This window comes from Pseudopipra pipra, chromosome 4 (genome assembly GCF_036250125.1).
Source record: "Pseudopipra pipra isolate bDixPip1 chromosome 4, bDixPip1.hap1, whole genome shotgun sequence".
NCBI lineage: Eukaryota > Metazoa > Chordata > Aves > Passeriformes > Pipridae > Pseudopipra > Pseudopipra pipra.
In genome coordinates this window covers 63,087,564-63,103,233 of record NC_087552.1, presented here as the reverse complement: position 1 = coordinate 63,103,233, position 15,670 = coordinate 63,087,564, and the positions used below count along the sequence as shown (strand labels likewise).

Here is a 15,670-nt window from a genome sequence, read left to right as displayed (position 1 = left end):
GTCAGAATCAGAAATCAGATAAGAAATATTATATTGATTCCAACTAACATAATTTTACCGTGCGATATTCACTTTTTTCTTAAAACACCAAATATATTTAATAGGTAACAAAGAGGAATTTTGCTTTAAAATATGCTGCATTCATTTTGTTCATCAATTCATCTTGGTCCAATGCCTCCAGTGCTCAGTATCTCCAAAGAGAAACATATCTCTGTCCTAACCAAGTAACAAGACATAAGTTAGCATTGTGCAGCCATTAGCATTTTCCAGAAACATTAAGATCTATTAAAAGTGCACTAAGTAATTCAGGTAAGTAACACCATCTTCCTACAGATACATAGTAATATAAGGATAGTATTGTTACATTAATCCTACATTCTGTTACAGTGATGGAAGCTTTTCGCATGATGAGCTAGTATGATCAGCCCCTCCAAACTTTTCCACCTTAATGCAATAAATAATAGTAATATTGTAAGACTATTTCATTATGTAACATAAGTTCTGAGAGATTTCATTTTTTAGCTTGGCAGTAGACTGGATTAACTCGCACTTCGTGAAAATCTGACAGCACAGCCTGACCTAGACACTGAAGTGGTTTGCTGTGAGGGTGAGTGAGATTTCATTTCTCAGAAATGCCATTATTGTTGTTGCATGAGATTGAACACAGCATGACCTTCAAACCTCTGTTTCATTGGTAGATCTGGTGGTTTTAAAAAAAATCCAACAACATCCTGAACAAAATTGATGCAAAGTCACTGAAACACAAACACAACAATGTGTGATACAGTTTTTACAGTCACTTGTCAGAAAAGGATCACAGTTAGAGCTAAATTCAGTGAACCAGAGATGACAAAGTTCAGTGCAACTTACAGGATTTTTTTAATTTAAAACTTTCTTATGTTACTGGCTTTGGCCATGGACTATCGTCTATGCACCTGTTATTGCTGCAACAGTAATCTGCAAAATTATGGAGACAGGCTGTCATTGGAAAAATCATAGAACCATAGAATGGTTTGGGTTGGAAGGGACCTTAAAGATCATCTAGTTCCAACCAACCTGCCAAGGGCTGGGACACTTTCCGCTAGACCGATTTGATCAGAGCCCCATCCAACTCGGCCTTGAACACTGCCAGGGATGGAGCACCCACAACTTCTCTGGGCAATCTGTGCCAGTGCCTCACCACCCAAAAATGTGGCTCAAATCATGATGAGGAAGAAAATCCTGTAAGACTAATAACACTTTAAATAAAGTGTTAAAAAACTGTATCATCTTAAGCAAAGCTTTGTGTAGAAAGTTGCAATGTTGATATATATCAAGGCACTAAAAAGGGCTAGTATCTTACTTTCTGGGTTGCAATAATATCTCATTTACAATCATTTGTTTGTTTATGTTTGCTTGCACTGCCTTCAAGGAAACATGGTTGCTCCTTTCATTAGTGCAGCTATAGTAACCACCTTTCTGGTAATTACTGGAGTCAAATCAAGTCCAGAGCTGCCAGAGCTGAAAGCAGCAGATGCTAGTCTACAGAAACAAAGATGGTGAATATGGCAGTTTTAGGATTTGGATACTGAAATAAAAATGCTTAAGCTTGCAAAGGATTTATAAACTGCTTGGAAACAGAAAATTGGAAAATAAATTTTGTGCTGAATCATGTAAGAGTTAGGGTTACCCAGATGTCTGAGAAGCAAGATTGTCTGTCAGCAAGCTGCAGTTAGGGTCTCTGCTGACAGTTTTTACCGGTGGGTTGCTGTCTTGTAGTTCTTGCTGGTCAATATTGGTCTGGTGAATAATATAGTTTAGCAAAACCACAGTCCATGTAAACTTACAGCCACTTAAATCCTGTTCCCACAAGTCATCCCTCCCAGGTGCTTGACTGGGTTATCTAAGATGATCCTTAATTTAGGTAGGAATCCAGCACAGTGTTGAAAATATTATAAGCAATGTGTTAATCTTACTAACTCTGATAGGAAAGAAGCATCAATTTTTCCCTCCAGCATGGTGGTGTTGTCTGTGTTACTCTGCTTTAAAACCTTCTCATGTTTCTTGCTTATTTTACCAATTTTTTTTTCAACAAACACATTCCTTGAAGAAAGATTAGTTTGAATTTGTTCTTTATTTTACAGTCATTCAGATGAATCCAGTTCCCAAAACAACTGAAAAGCTGTTGAAATAGTCTGTAATTATCTCGATTTCAGTCAAGCCACAGTTCAGTAAGACTTGACTATATTATTTTCTGAAGCCTGACTGGTTTTGAAATGCATCAGTTTGAAGAATTATTTTGTTTTTGTAAAATTAAGATTAAGCATTTACTTTTGGATATGAATAGGATATTTTATTGTCCATATAACTTTTATTCTGTATCTCTGTACTTCCTTCTTTAGTGTGTTTATTGCTCTGAATTACTAGAACAACTTATTATTTTAATGGGATTTAATTGCAAATTGGATTTCCACAAGACTGAAATTATTAAGTGAAGCACTAGACTGTGGAATTTAAGGTAGATTATTAGTAAGCCAAATAAGTTGTTAAAAAACATAGCCACAACAACTGGTCAAGTTTTATTAATTTTTGTGTTTAACTTGAATAGAAAGTGAGATGTTACAGTTTCTTATCTTTATTAAGAAAAAAAATATTATTTTCTTTCTACATCTCACTGTTCCATAACCCTTATTTAAATTAAGGTACAATGATTGCAACACATTTCATGCAAGAGAAAACAAAGATAATTTTAAATAATTGTGGAAGTATGCAAACATACCTGAGCCTATGTCTGAAATGAGCTAGACTTGCAACCACTGTGGTTCTTTGGAAAGGGATAGTTCACTTAAGTAAGACAATTCAGTCTCTTTTGATCACTCATAACATTGCAGATGCACAAACTAAGGAAGTTCCACCCTTGGGGTATCAGGAAAGAATAAAAAATGGCATATCTTTGCAGTCGAGACCAATACCAAATTCACTGAGTAAAACTGTAACACATCAGCCATGCACAAGCCACATTAGCTTCACAGCCCTGATAAACAGTGAATGGTTGAGCTGAGTTCACTGCCACCCTAGTACTATGCTAATCATACACTTCGGGTGTTTTCCTCGGATGTTTTTAATCTCATGCTCTCAAAATTTTTGGCTAATTTTATTCATCACACTTTTTTATTTTAAGGTTCAGTGTGTGGTTGGTTTGCTTTTTTTTTTGGTGAAAATTCAATGCCAAAAGGCCACCTCTTACTCTAAGAAGAATTACAGCTCATCATGACCTCTGTCATTCCAATGTTTGAAATATCAAGGTCAGACACTGCCATTTTCTCTGTGCAACGAGGAGATCACAAGTATTAAATTCTTGTCCTCCAAAACATGACAAGTCCAGCTCTTTTGGTGCCTGGTGTTATAGCTAATGACATTTTTCTAGCACAAAGCCCCACTGAGATAATCGTGTGGCTGGCAGAAGGACATTTTCTTCAGTAACAGTAATATGACTTACTCTTTTATAGCTTGCTTGGTATCTTTTACTCAAGAGAAAAAAATATTTCCCAACTCCTTTGGAACTTCTCTCATTTTATCATCATACCATACTTTGGAGGTCTTAGACATGGACTCTGAATTTCAGTCTAAAACTACTAACAGTTTTCAGAAACCAAAATTAGTTTATATTGTCTCCAGGAAATTTTTCATACAGGTAAACCCACAGAATGAGACTTTTGTTAAAACAGTATGAGGGAGTTTCTTTAAAGTCACTTTGATTTTCACCAATTTGGAAAAATCAAGTGTTATGATCTCCCCTCCCCCATCTCCCAACTTTATCCCTTAAAAATCATCATTAATTCATAACCAAGAAGGAATATGGAATAAACCGGATATTTGGCTATCTAAGGGAGCAAATAGATCAGCATTTATGACATCTGTTGCATGATATGGTATTAGAATGATGGATGTCTATTAATTTCAGCAATGCTATATATATATGTGCATATAAATTAATGTATTTTGTTTCTTTACATTTAGTCACACTCAAATAAACCTCAAATTCATTCTACTGCACAGATTCAAGTCTCTTTTAATAACTTTAAGTGCAAATATACTTATTTCAATTAGAATCAAAGTTTTGAATTAGCCCCATTTCCAGCAGTTTGATATGAGCAAATACAAGCCAGATGATGGTAATGGGATTCACAAGCTGAATTAAAGGTTTCACCCTGCTTGCCAGGAAAAGTAAAAAAATGTGGTCCTAACCATTACAGATACTTGGTCAGATATATTAGTATACTCTGAAACTATCAGGAGTATTGAGAAGGATGGTGCAGTGGTTTGTGACTGAATTGTACACAGGAGCCCCTCTATTGCCACAGTCTTCTCATGTGATTTTAGGCAAGCGCTTCAATATCTTCTGCCACTGTCTGTACAAAAATGAATCATTACATCTCTAAGCAGCTGTAAAATTAGGTATAGGAAGTACCTTAGAGCTCAGCCATACAAGTAATTGGGAGAGTAGCAAGAACCAATTCAAGCAATGGTGTTTTATAAAACCACGGCGAAGACTGAAAGCCATTTTTAAAGTGGGAAATTCTACACCACTGGGGAAGTGGGGGTACAGAAATCAGTAGACTGATTTAAATCCCACACATCAAGTTGCCGTAGAGTTGAGAACAGAACTTGGCTTCCACTTCATACTACACCATTTCTCAGGCACATCTTCCGAACTGCATGACCACTGATGGAGCAGATATATGGTGTAAAACTTTCTAGTGACAGATAGAATAAATATTTCTTGCTCCACTGCTCCCCAAGGATAAAGTATACTTTGGGAAAAATATTCACATCACAGATTATTGGGTTTTTACAACCACACTGCAAAAGATCTGGATAGTTGTAGTGGAAATGCCTATTCTTTTTTTAATCAGCGTTATATACATAATGCTATATGTTAAAAAAAATGAAACATTTCATATGCATTCCACTCTGTTGCATTATTCAAGAGTGCTATGGGGACTTGAAAAACAACAACAAAAAAAGTTACATCAACACAGATCATTATGTGTTTGATTTATGATACCACGAAAGAACACAACATTTCTACCCTTTCATTTGTAGTTTTAGTAATTTAAAATATTCTCATGTTACTCATCATTTGTTCAAGTGTAAATTACATCTAGCTCAAGAGGCAATATGTATATTGGGTGTATTCTAAATAGAGCTGACATCTGTTTTCTCACTGCAGCTGAGGAATATTTACTGCATGTATATGTGATTAGTCCAAATACACTCAATAACCATTACCTGAAAGAACTTTGTATCTCCTAGAGAAAATACCAATCAAACGTGGCCAAAGCACAGGCATACACATGCTTTGCATAATATAAAACAAAGTAGAGGCCTTTCAATTCAAGAAAAAGTGGAGGAACTTCATAAGCTAAATATAGACATTCTCCTTCTCTAGTTGAGTCCCACTGGTTTATTTGGACTGCCTGGCAATAGCCAAAACCAGAACATGGGCACTAAGACATTATAAGGTGTGCAGTAAAGCCATATTTTTAATAGAATGATCGTTTCAAGACATCTAGCTGCATTCTCACTGATCTCAAGAGCAAACAGAAACAAGGAGATGTGATATAGCCATTAACCAAGAAACTAGATTTTTATGTAAGTCTGAGCACTGTCTTGCAGGTCTGTTTTGGGATGTTTTAATACTTCCTGTTTCTGTAGATCAGAAAAACAAAATAAGAACTAAATCAAATTTTATTCTAGACTCGGCCTGTATGATTTGACCTGAGAGCCATTGCTATCAGGATTTCAAACTAGTTCTGCAGTCTTCTTTCTACGAATGTCTATTTTTCAGATCCTCCAGCCTTTTCCAGGGAGAGCCAGGGGAAGTGCTGACAGAACCTCACTAGGTCTTAGCAGCCATCAGACCTTATTGAAGTTGTTACTTTCCTTCCACACAAAGATGCATAAGATGAGTAACTACGTAGATACAGTCATGTATCTACTCATATTATGTATCTACACATATTGTCTACTCAGATATTCATATTATGAGTACTTAGTACTCATAATAAAATCACCAGCTTGAATGGACATAGACAGGGCAAATATGAACAGCACCCAAAAATTAGATTACGGGTCATAAAACTGTTTGGGTAGTCAAAAGAAGTCACATTCCATTATGCTCTGTTCATGGCTAGTGCACTAGTGAAGAAAGATACTGTTTAAAATCAGGAAGAAAGAACTTTTGCTGATAGAATGATAAAACCAGGCATGTCTTCAAGGTGAGCAAAGAGCACAAATCTGTACAGCTTCGTAGGGTTCTGAGTAAAATGAGACATGGCTATACATTATTTGATTAGGAAACCTACTAGTTAGAAAGTGATAAATAACTGGAGGACAAGAAAAAAGCAGTTTCAGAGCTGATTTTATCTTATTAACGATGAATCATTGTGTTTTCTATTGTATTTAGGGGGGTTGCATTTAAATTGCATTACAATGTGTCAATTCTTCAGGATTAATGAGTGTTTTAGTCTCAACATAAACTGTTTCTAATTATTATGTTAATATTTTTATAATTATTCCTTTATATTTATATTTGTAGTCATTAATTTATAATTATTTGCAATTAGAAAGAATTGAAGATCTTTGTACATCAAACAAATTTTATTTAAAATTCAGCTAATTTTGCTTTGGACTTGAAAACACTTTTCAGTCTGATCATATTTGCATACTTTCCTTTCTTCGGTCGGTGATACATTTCTGTATTATCAAAAGACTTTCATTTCAGAACTCTTGATTGATCCAAAGCGGCTTTTTTCAATAGTTAATTTCTGTACTGTGCTTCCTTGTGAAGCCATCTGCAAGATGAGATCATTGGCTGAACTATATCTCCCGTTATGCAGGTATACTCACAGCACTGGCATGATATGTGTTTTATTCACTTAGAGCTGGTGGTGTGTTGGGTTGTGGGAGTTGCAAACAGGTACAAGATTTAGGTCCACATCACATCACATTATTTAAAAGTGTGGGGATTTCCCTAAATGGCTGGGGAATTTTCTGAGTTTGTTAAAATGAGTACTGGAAAGAACTACAACTGCCTACCATTTTCCAAAACAGACTAGAAGAATTTGGTGAGTCAGCTAATCATTTACACTGTTACAGAAACAGGCATGTGTTGCCACAACTGAAATAAAATTGAAATTCCAAAGAAAATTAGCATTTGAATATAACCAAGCTGCAAAAGGAAAAAATTGCTAGAACTGATTTTCAAAACTTTTCTTCCCTTTTAATTCTGTAAAAGAACATAATTCTTTTTCTAATGCTATTCTGTAAAAGCTGAAAAAGAAATTAAGATGAGATCTTGCATTCACAAGGAAACTGTGACTCCTTGGTAAACAAGAATCTGTTTGAACCCAAGATCAAAGGAAAATTTCTCTACAGAGCTGTTTATACCTTTAATAAGCAAAATTAAAATCATACTGACATTAAATACATCTATTCTGAAAAATATATCAAGCATATACCTGAAGCCTGTAAAAAAAAGCTTCATCCTTGGACAAGTAGAATAGGCTACAAATCGTCAGAGCTTTTCTTTGAGGGAAGTTTAAACTGAAACTACTGAGTGCCATCCTACAGTCTCGAGACCTTCTCTGAGAAATTGGAGATATACCACCAAAACAAAACACAAGAAAAGTCATCTGATGCTTTTAGGGATGTGGGTGCCGACTTCTGTGAGACACTGGGAGGGATTTACAGATAGCAGAGATTTGTCTGCATGCCACTGAAGTCAGCACAGAGAGTCTTACAGCTGTAAACTGCAGTAGGATTTTGATTAAGAACACAGTCATTAGTTTTTGCTTAAAGTCTACTGAAAGGTTGTCCTATGGTAGCCTTAGTAAGGGCTTCACCAAAGGCATCAAGGACTGCAGGGGTTCCTGTGATTGCTATCCCATGGAAAAACAAAAACTTATTGCTCTGTGGAAGATGTAAGAATGTTTGGCTGCTGCTTTGCTCCACAAGAATTTTAACACAGATTTGATGAAATTAGCTATTCCTTTCTGAAGGATTGAGCACAAATAGGTGTTTACTGGCAAAGATTAATTGTACTGATCAGAAGAACTCTTGTGGCTGCACCTCTCTCCCACAGTGTTTCTTGGGAGTATTAGATTAAAAAATAAAGTAAATTTTCTTGGCTTTATGCCTCTTCAAAACTAGTCCAAAATTTAACCATAACATTTTCTAATTGGATATTTTAGTGTGTTGCCTCTGTGTCTTCAAACAGGTTACTCTGCTTCGGGGGCATACAGCAGTACACTCTCAGGTGGCCAGGGAAAAAAAGAGTAATTGAAAAGCCGGTTCTTGCTTGCCATGGTTTGCTTGAGCAAATGCAGGAAGAGATGAGAGGAAAAACTATTCTTTTAAATAAATAATTTCAATCTGAAGGATACAAAGCAATATGAAAGTTCTGTTCTTTTGAGTAAGAATGTGATTTCAACTCCAATGGAAGCAAACAGAAAGTTATCTAGTTTTGGAGCTTTTCTTATCTTTTTGCTTCTCTCATCTTGCCATTTCTCCTCTTTTCCATTGGAGAAGGAAGGAACTACAAAATCAAAAGGTCTTCACTGATCTCAGCTAAAATTAAAAATTTCTGAGTATTCATTCATTATGTTTTCTGCTTTGCTGTTATTGTTGTCTATCCATGTATACATATCCATGTAGAGTGCATGTGCATTTCTGGTTTTTTTTCTGAAATTAAAACATCACAAAAAAATACTACTTCTCATTTTTCTTTTGGCTTTTCACAGGTAAGATTTCTATTTTTGTAGTGTATGTTTATAATATGGGGAAGTAGAAATTATTTATATTTCCCAATATCAGAAACATAACCTATGTGCTTTAGAGCTTACACACATACCAAATTTCTCTCAAAAAGCACCTCACCAACACTGTATCTTAACCCTTTATGATCCTTTTCCTGTGATGCTATGACAAGAGCACGTGATCATCTCAGTAAAAACTTGTTCTTTGAAAAACTGACAAGAAAATGAGGTAATCACATAGAGACTACCTCTGTCACGTTGCAGACAGCAGGAACAGAGGAGAGCAAGAGCACCCCTTTTGATGGCAGTATGGGTGTTTAGACTGGATTAAACTAATTGTGACATGATACACCTACAACTCTAGAGTTGTTAGAAGTCTAGTTTCAAGGACAGTAGAATGAGATAGTCACCTTCACAGGGGAGTTACAGTGCTACAGTACAGAATTTATGTTTACTTTAACAGAAATTGCTTTATATCGAAGTAGAGATCAAACTCTGATCCCTGTCACATAATATATACTGATTTTAATACTTGCATTTTGTCCTCACACATAAGTGAGCACAGGCAATAAAGGTAAAGAAAAATTTAAAATAATCTGCTAAGTAGGTCTGTTGACTTTGATGACAATCCCAGGAAGGCAACCAATTAGCCTTCTGAAAATAAGTAAAAATAATAATAAATATCTTATGTCAGAAAGATTTAAGCTAATACAACCTAAAGTACAACTGCTTTATTTGAAGGCAAAGTTAGTAATTTAAATTAATGAATTTTAAATTTTTTCCTATTAATAAAGAACAAAGAAGGTCAAATAAAGCTGACAGAGCTAGGCACAAATTTTAAGGAACACAAAATGTGTGTTGTCATTGCAAAAAGTCAGCTGGACAATCTAATAGGGATCAAGCCCAAGTTCATAGCATGTTCTCATTGGCAGCACAGTATACAACAGGAAAGAATGACTATCTGTTTAACGTCACCAGTGATGACGTGAGTTGCAAAAAAATTAGCACAATGATATGTTTTACTTGTCTTTTTTGGGGATAATGCAAGATCTTCAGAAGTCCTGATGATGACTAATGGTACAGGCAATAACCGAGGTGAAACTCCCTTGACAAATATCTAAGATTTAAAACAGCAGCAGTTGACACAATTTAAAAGGGAAAAGAGACAAAATATGATAGTGGCAAGCATGAATGTAGGCTAACATTGCAAAAAAGCAATTAAATTTATATCCAGGATATCATCAATGAACAGTAAAGTTCAGAAAGGGGTAGAACTAGTGCACAATACAGACATAAAGTGGGGAAGACTCAGACTGTGACTAAGAAGAGAGATCTGTGCAGAGCTGACCCCTTGCAGGGAATCACAGACAAGACACTCTTCTAATGCTACTTCCTTGCCCATGGAGGTGGAGGGTCACTGACCTAATCAATCTGAAAATATGATACCATGGACTGAGAGCAAGAATTTGAATGCTGATGATGGGCCATTGGCCTGGATGGTCTTGATTGTGTGGATCAGTTTAGTGTAATCCTTCAGCAGCATAATTTTAAAGCAGCCCTTTTCAACATCTCATTATCTTCTGTTATGATGACTGGTTAATCATCCATCCATTAAGTTAAAAATACCCAACTAGAATCCAAATACAGGGACTTTTACTTTTAGATTTAACAGAAAAGTGAAAGGAATATGGAGTACTGAATCTACTACTGTTTTTCAACAAAGAGCAAATAGCAACAGATTTTTGTGAAAACCCAGTAATGATTGATCAGGGATTTTAAACATTGGTGTATAACTCAGTGCTATGAAAAATATCATCAGAGGTCAAAAGTTCCTATGAATGGATGGAAATACAGTAAAAATTCTCACTTTTGCTAAATGACAAATATTGGTGTCTGTCAATGGCCTGGTTAACACAAGCCTGAAGGTCAGAAAAGATTTGCTGATATTTGGAAATAGTTATACATCAGTATGGTAGATATGTTCATTTCTTGTGCACAGGATTCATTGTGCCTGGTCACATGAAGGTGGCCACATGAAAACAGCCACACCATTCTGTGATTCTATGCAAGAACATGATTCCCCCTCTATTTAGGTTGTCACTGTAGCTACATGACCGGAATAACTGAAGCAATCATTAGTTTATTATTGGGTTTGATGCATTGGCTAACAATATAAGTCCATAGCCCTGACCTCACTGTCATGTGGAAATGATCAGGATTTAGTCAGGCAGAGTCAAATCCTCAGTATAACCACAGGTTAGTTTACCATAACAGAACTGATTGGCCTGCATCTATGTTCTGTTAGCATATAGCATTCAGGTGACATATTTTCTAGCAGAAAGGTTTCTTTTGCATTGACTCTACTTGGCTCAGTAGAAAGTAATTGGAACTTCTCATCCATGTATCCTATTATAAAGCAGCAATTTACAAAATTCTACTATTATAAATTCACAAGTCAGTGACTTTTTTTTTAAGATCAGTGAAAGCGCTAATTAAAGATCCCTGTTTTGTTGCTGTGAAAACAGTTTTGGTTTGTGACAGGACAGAGATTTTGTTCAGAAAATCTATAAACTTAGTAGCACCACTGGAAACATCAGAAGTCATCAAGGAACAATTGAACTGATATACTGGAGCCAGTGAATAGCAGGGAAGCCTTTGTAAGTCTTCAGGCTTTTCATAGTTCCTTTAAAGGGTAAACTTGACACTGAAACTAAGGAGAAAAGTTTCAGGACCTGCTCCAATGTAAAATGTAAGACCTTTGGTAAGTGATAAAACATAGCCCCCTTTTGTTGAGAAAAGAGCATTTCTGATTAACTATGTTGTTTACTTATGGATAAGCTGACAAAAACAATCTCTGAAATCTATTGCAAGAAACAGGTTGACAGGTATGTCCAGCAGAAAAGATACTCCTTGAAAAAATGTATTGCTAAAATACAAAAAATCTAAATTTCACTTTTCTGTAATAGACTTCCCCCTGAGACCTTGAGATCAGGAAACACATAATAGACTATGAAGCATCTTTTTGAGCTAGAAAATGGGAATATTCACCTCCCTCAGAGTAACTGTGAGAATAACCTCATTAATAACTGAATTGAAAGGCTCTCTGAGGTAAGTTGCTATGGGAATAAAATGTCAAATATCAGTGCACCAAACTGTTTTTTTCTGCAATAAAATTTATCAGAGTGATCCCCAGGTGAAAGGAAATAGTTTAAATGAAGTTAACAACAAAATTCTCAGTGAGACATCCATCAATCCCATCCACACAAAGGTCTCTGTAATGCCAAACATGCCAAGGGAAGCCAATAAACTTCTTTCCTCTTGGCTCCTTTGGGCAGTGACTCTGAGAACATTGTTCTTGAAGATCAGGATTTCAGAAAATGAGTCTTGATGCTATTTTATTGGGAGGGTAGGGAGCCAGGTGAAGAGGATTTTAATCAAACACCTAGACAAAGTAGGAGTTGTTCTCCTTTTCTTTTGAATTCAGAACCCAAGACACGAGGAGTTTGTCTCCAAAACTGGATCTTGAAGAATTATCTCTTCTATTTTTAACCTCAGATACAAATTAAATTCTGAGGCAAGTAAGGACACTAAAGAGTCAGAATGATTCAATTGGGATTGCCTCCCATTTAGTGTTTTTGAACCAAACCATCACCGTGGGCTTCATCTGAATAATGACAGCTCTAACTTGCAGCAGAAGTGTGCCTGAAGTGGAGACCACAGGCTTCCTTTTTCACTTGTCATTGCAAGATTAAAGCTCATCAGTTTGGGAACAGTAATGCTCCTCTGGGAAAATCTTTTGAAAGAAGCAAGCAAACTTGTGGGTTATATGTGGCTGTCCAGGTCTGGTTTATATTTTGGGATTTGAAAATGGTATGGAAATCTCAAGAATTCAAAAACCATTTGAAAGTATTTCTGAAGATGCCCAGGCACTTGTGACTTCTGGCTCTTCCTCATCAAGAAACGTCACAACTATTTAATTTAATTAAATTAGCAGCACATATAGTGAGTACATTTAAGGGCCGGCTCTCCAGTAAAGGAGAATCAAAGAAAACTTCAAGTATTACTGCCTGACCACAGAGTAGCACCCCAGAAACTAGATGCCTCTTAGACTGCCCAGATTTCTATTGACTGTTTAAATAAAAGAAATAATGACATTTTAAGAGGGCTGGTCTCCTCCATTAACTCCATCCATTAGCTTACTCATTTATCCTCTGCAATTAAGTGACATTCACTATGTACTTCAGCACTCAAGTTGCATTTTACTCATAAAGTTTGCAGATTTTCTAAAGTTATACTTCTTGAAAAAAAAATTTAAAAAGTATCTATTTTAGAGACGGAACCTCAAATCCTAACCTATGAGGTTGCAGAGGGACTGACCTGAATTCACTCTAACAGTTCTGATTAGTATAGTTATCTGGAGCCAGAAAGGGAGTGTGTCTTGATTCTAGCTAGGATTCTTAATATTTCATTGTGTGAATCGTTTACTTTCATAAGAATCACTCCACTTTGTCTGCAATTTTGTAGGAAAGTAGGTCTCCCAAAAGTTTTTTTTTACCGACATGCTCAAGACTAAACTGTTGTTGATCAAACATAATAAATTTTTTCCAACTTCTGTTGAAACAATATCCTGAGCTATTAATTCACCGTAACACCTTTGTATTTTGATGCATCATATTTTGTGGCTGTTTCTCTTCAGGTTGTATAGAAAGGACAGAGAAAATAACCCTGATAGTAACAGCTATATTTAATTCATAAAGAACTTGCAGAATTTCAGTGCAACGCATATTTCTTCATCTCAGAGTTTACAGATAAATATTTGATGATGGAATGGGTAATTTTCGTACTGAGACTGAAAAAGATAGGTTGATTGCTGTACATACTAACTGCAGCAGTTTTTTTACTTGGAGTTGATGATTTATTCACTGATCATTGTGCTTCTTACCTCTGGGAAATCTTTATATGCTTATTTCAAGTTATTTATAAGTATGCTTGTTTACACACCACAAGCAATTACACCAAAGCTGATAGGACCATGTGTTGCTGAAAACAGTAAATATGAATAAAGCAATCAGGTACTTGGTCTTATCTATCCACTACTAAGATTAGGAGTTACCCTGGTTTCAGATGGAATAGAGTTAATTTTCTTCTTAGTATTTAGCAGAGTGTTGTTTATTATTATTATCATTATTATAATTATAATTTATTTCAATTATGTTCTTATCTCAACCCACACGTTTTACTTTTTTCCAATTTTCCTCCCTGTCCTACTGGGGAGTGGGATGAAGTGAGTGAGCAGGTGTGTGGTATTTAGTTGCTGGCTGGGACTAAACCACAACAGAAGTGAAATATGAAAGATTTAAAGCAAAACAAACATAGATACACTTACAAAACAAACCAAATCCACCTCAGGTCAGAGGGCGAGGAGGAGGACTTCAGACCAGCCACCATTCCCAGGTTATAGCTGAGGGTTGGCATTAGTAGTAGAAGATCAGTAGACTCTCAAAACCACAACTTAACTTACAAAGATTTACCTTATATCACCACACAACAGGAATAAATAAAAAGATTTACTTGGTGAACAGAGTGGGTAGCTGACAGATATTAATGGAAAGAACATAACTTCTAATTTTAACCACAGAAGTTATTAGGTGCAAAGCACAAACAAATAGTGAGCTGTAGGGGATAAAATTGCTCAGTGTAGCAGAAGGCTTGTTAGTCTAAATGCCTGAAACATTATGTGGCATTAAATGTGCTTATACCAATTCTGTATAATCACAGAAATAGAACCTCAAATAAGTTTAATTACAGATGTTAGATGAAAATAATGAGTATTGGTGACTCAGTTCTAGAATCCCCTACCTCATACACTGGGGATTTTTTAAGAGTACCGTACATAAAAAAAAATATCTGTGTTTATATAGGGAGAAAGAGAGAGATTTTCTCTAAAAATATATATATCACTGTATTATATTTTATTAACTAGGATAAAATGGTAAATCAGTAGATAGAGGTTCCTCTGCCAATTTTGGAAATAATATTAAACAACACTGGCTTCTTGACAGTACAGAATGGAAGCTTTCAAAATAGTGGGAAAAAAGCTTAAGTCCCATCACCAGGTCTATCCTGTCCTTTCCCCCCCCCCCGTTTGTTTTTTTTTTAAAGTTGGGAAAATTACTAGAAATCAACTTCATATCACTAAAGACTAGAAGAAACATATTGCATATGATATTAGTCAGTAACCTTTCCTGGGTGATCTGCTGGGCTGTATTCTTCTTTTCCAAATTGGAATGTAGCACTGCAGGAGGTTCTTTGCAACATACAGGACACCCTGTCACTCAAAAATTCAGGATGTCACTAATCCACAAATGTCTGCGGAACAAAAGATGGATATGATCTACCTAGCAGAGAAAGATCTGAGAGAGTGCAGGTTGAGAGGCTGAGAGCAACCTTTAGTTACTCATTAATATTTGTACGCCCAGGGAAGCATTCAAAATTCTCTGTGTGCCACAAGTGAGAAAACTGAATGCCACAAGCAGTAATCTTTTCTCTATAATGGACAGCAACTACACTGAAAGGGTTGCCTCCTATTAATGCTTTTAAAATCCATGACTGAGCTCCATCTGACACCTCTGAGACAGACTGATGCCTCCTGGCTTAGGAGCACCAATGATCTGAAGTCAAGGTAGCACTCAGCATAAGTGCTTGAAACTACTGAAAATATAGTATCTCTTCACTGCCACACCTTACTTAATCTTTTCTAAAAAGCACACATGATCTCTCCTCACTCTCAGAAAAGTATTGTGAAAAGCCATTCAGAGAGCAGATGCTATCCTAGCAACATCTGGAATTTTCCTAGCCACCAGATATGCTCC

General features: G+C 36.0%; 1 protein-coding gene across 3 annotated transcripts in view; it reads right to left on the bottom strand.

Annotated features, from left to right (window-relative positions):
* STK32B (serine/threonine kinase 32B) overlaps window positions 1-15,670 on the bottom strand; it is a 173,848-nt gene that overhangs the window by 145,784 nt on the left and 12,394 nt on the right. The window lies entirely within an intron of this gene.